Raw genomic sequence first — 3,997 nt, 5'->3', positions numbered from 1 at the left:
CCGGCAGCCGGCCCCGCTCCCGCCCGCTCGCCCGCTCGCCCGCTCGCCCGCCGCCGCCGCCGCCGCCGCCGCCGCCGCCGCAGCGTCCCTCCTCCCAGGGCTCAGGTTCCACCTCGCGCGCCGCCCGCGGACTGCACCCCGCCCACCCCGCCCGCCCTGCAGCTGTGGCACCGAGCTGGGGGTAGAGGCGGGCCCTCAGTTTTCTCACCTGGAAAGTGGGCGTCATGATCCCCTGATCCCTGAGGGGCAGGCGTTCCGTGGAGGGGGCTCTGGCTGGAATCCTGAGATCATGGACTCCTGACCTCGCCAGCCTGGGACTCCTTCCTTATCTGTTAATGGACATCTCGCTGATTCCTCCCCGCTTTCGCTCGTTCATTCATTCAGCAGACAATTCAGAGACAGGTCTGCGGTAGGTCCCGGGCCTCAGGTAGCTCCACGTCCAGTGGGGGAGACACCTGTGTTACAGACAGAGCAGGTCCAGGACTAAATCAATGTGAGCTCCTCTTAACTTCACCTCTACCCAGCGCCTAGCACGGAGCCTGGCACTGAGTAGGAGATCAACGAGTGCTTTTTTTTTCTTATCAGATGGCGAAGGTAAGCCCCACCACCCAGACACACCTTCTACCCCAGACACTTGAATACCTCCATGGGACGGGCAGCTCACTTCTGCCGGGACTGGTTGGAAGCCTGGAGCCAGATTCCCTGAGCCCAAGCCCTAGCTCTGTGACTCACTAACTGAACAGCTGGTCCCTTCTCTGTGCTCCAGTGTCCCCTCTGTAGAGCGCAGTGTAGATATGTCCCCACCTCACATCACAGTGAAGATGCTGGGAGCACCAGGTCTGTGCAGAGCCCAAGGAGCATTCTTAGCCCTTTTTATCGTTATTGTTTTTACTAAACTGAGCTAACTCTCCCACTGGGAAGACAGTGGGGTGCGTCCTTCCTCCTGAGCTTGCAAGTAGAAATAGGTCCCATGGGCTGTCAGTTCAGAAGCTAGAAAGTGGGATTTGAGAATCGCTGGAGACAGAGAACCTTAATGGAAGTGATGTGTTCAAACCAGTTTGAGGACTCCCCTCGTGGTCCAGCGGTTAAGACCCCGTGCTTCCACTGCAGGGGGCATGGGTTTGGTCCCTGGTCGGGGAACTAAAATCCTGCATGCCTTGCGGCCAAAACGAACAGACAAAAAATTAAAATAAAATTCAAACCGCCAGTGTGAAACATTTACCAAAAAGAAACCTTAATAATGAACTCGCTGAGCAAGGGGTGGGGGGTGGGGTGTCATGTAAACCTTCCTTCCACCAGACTATGAGGTAGGGATTGCTGTGCCCATTTTACAGATGGGAAACTGAGGCTTGGAAGGTAGTGTGGCCTCTCCAAAGCTCCCTCCATGAGGGAATGGGGAAGAGAAACTTTTTACTCTGGGTTCCCAGGATCTTAAACAGAGCAGACAGGCAGCTATCTGGCAGTGAGGAATGTAAACAGGGGGCCCCTCATACTTCCCTGATGGAAAGCCCATCTGTTGGGGGTCTTCTGGGCTGGGGCTGGGGCTGGGCCAGGTTGGGAAGCAGAGGAGTCATGGGCATAACTAGTCTGGAGCCCATTTCTGCAGAAAGACCCTTCTCAAATGAAAAGAAAATGACAGGGATAATTCAGGTTAGTAGGAAGGTGATGGAGGGGACGAGAGAAGATAGGGTCGGTGAGGGTGTCCACTCTTCTCCAAAATTAGGGGGAAGAGGTATGAGCCCTCAGCATCCGTATGGTTAACCCAACTCCCTCCTGAACCCAATTTCATGGACGGGGCAACTGAGGCCCCATGCCAAAAAGTGACTCATCTTGGGCCAAGAAGCTGGATCTTGGCCCCTATGCCAGCCGTGGGTTCAAACTCTGTTTTGCCACTGATGAGGTGGGAGCCATGAGCAAAAGCCTCTCCCTCTCAGTGCCTCAGTCTTCTCATCTGAAAAATGGGTATCAGTTCCTACAAGGCAAGGACCACGTCTGTCTCATTTGCAGCCGCAGGACCAGCCCCTTGGCACTTAGTAGGTGCTTTTAAAATACTGTTTGATTGAGACTTCCCTGGTGGTCCAGTGGTTAAGACACCGTGCTCCCAATGCAGGGGTCCCGGGTTCGATCCCTGGTCAGGGAACTAGATCCCACATGCATGCCGCAGCTAAAGATACCGCATGCTGCAACTAAAAGATCCTGCATGCCGCAACTAAATACCTGTCGCGCCGCAACGAAGATCCTGCATGCCACAACTAAGACCTGGCGCAGCCAAATAAGTTATAAAAAAAATTATTAAAAAAAAATAATGGTTGATTGAGCTGGAGGAAGGGGGGAATAGAGTTACAGTTTAATGGGTACAAACTTTCAGTTTTGCAAAATGACAAGAGTTCTGGAGATGGATGGTGGTGATGGTTGCACAACAATGTGAGTGTTCTTTGAGCCACTCAACTGTACACTTACAAATAGCTTAAGATGGCAAATTTTGTTATGTGTATTTTACCACAATAAAAGAAAAATTAGGGAAAAAATACTGGCTGATTGAAAGCATGCAGGCCTGCCTTGCAGGAAAGGGGGGAGTGGGAAGAGAAAGTGAGGTGCTCGGGGCACCCAGCAAACACTCGGTGGTTTGACTAAATATGAACAAGGGCCACTGCTAGGATGTGACTGCCATTATTTCACTGTTTTTTGTCTCTGGTGAAACTCTCCAGCTCTGCCTTGGAGGAACGAGAGACTCTCAACAGAAGGAACTTTTCATCTTAGGGAAGGAAAAATGTTCAAAGCCCTTAAAACGGGCAGAGAGTCCTGTAGAGGCTATAGGCAGGCCCAGCACCTTGTCCCACATGGGTCCCAGAGTCCCTAGCAGGGGCACGGCCACTTCCACTAAGGGAGGTTCCTGGGCAGCATCAAGGGTCTACACTTACCAAGCGCCTACTGTATGCCAGAATCAGTGCCAGGCACTGGCGAGAGATCGGGAGCCAGATGGGTCCACATCTCAGGGACTTTATACCTGGTACATCTGCCCCAACCCCCGGTTATAAAAACATATATAAAAACATATAAAGACATATGCACCCCACTTTACAGTTAGCATAGCCCTGATGCTGCCAGTTCACCTCCTGACAACGAGGAAGGGAGAGATTCCTATGCCATTTTCTATAAAAGGACACAGAGAGCCCATGTGCCTGAGATCCTACAGCTGGTAGCATTTGAACCCAAGCTGGGCAGACTCTAGTATAGCAAAGTCAATGAGAATATGGTCTCAAAAAGACAGATCATAGGGCTTCCCTGGTGGCGCAGTGCTTGAGAGTCCACCTGCCGATGCAGGGGACACGAGTTCGTGCCCCGGTCCGGGAAGATCCCACATGCCGCGGAGCGGCTGGGCCCGTGAGCCGTGGCCGCTGAGCCTGCGCGTCCGGAGGCTGTGCTCCGCAACAGGGAGAGGCCCGGGGAACCCCAAAAAAAAAAAAAAAAAAAAAGTTGAGTCCTTGGTAGCAACCTCAAGGACTTGATTTAAAAAAAAAAAAGACATGTGTCAGCAAAGATGTGGAGAAGCTGGGACCCTCATACACTGCTGGTAGGAATGTAAAATGGTGCAGCCACTGTGGAAAAGTTTGGCATTCCTCAAAATGTTAAATACAGAGTTACCATATGACCCAGCAATTCCACTCCTAGGGATACAGCCAAGAGAAATGAAAACATATGAATACCAAAAAACTTGTATACAAGTGTTCACAGCAGCACTATTCATACTAGCCAAAATAGAAACGACTCAAATGATGAACGGATAAATGAAATGTGGTATATCTATACTGTGGAATATTATTTGACAATAAAAAGAATGAAGTAATTCCCTGGCGGTGCAGTGGTCAGGACTCTGCACTTCCACTGCCAAGGGCCCAGGTTCGATCCCTGGTCAGGGAACTAAGATCCCACAAGCCACGTGGTGCCGCCAAAAAAGAAAAAAGAATGAAGTGTTCATGCCTGATACAAAGTGGAT

The 3,997-nt window shown here is 51.3% G+C and overlaps 1 non-coding gene across 1 annotated transcript; it reads left to right on the top strand.

Moving 5' to 3' along the window:
- Positions 1-2,067: 2,067 nt before the first annotated feature.
- Positions 2,068-2,140, top strand: TRNAG-CCC (transfer RNA glycine (anticodon CCC)). Its single transcript has one exon. It is a non-coding gene; the product is annotated as a tRNA-Gly (tRNA).
- Positions 2,141-3,997: the final 1,857 nt, after the last annotated feature.

Source organism: Lipotes vexillifer, unplaced genomic scaffold (assembly GCF_000442215.2).
Source record: "Lipotes vexillifer unplaced genomic scaffold, Lipotes_vexillifer_v1.1 scaffold236, whole genome shotgun sequence".
NCBI classification, from domain to species: Eukaryota; Metazoa; Chordata; class Mammalia; order Artiodactyla; family Lipotidae; genus Lipotes; species Lipotes vexillifer.
Note: the sequence above shows the minus strand (reverse complement) of the source record. Positions and strands in the feature narration are given on the sequence as shown.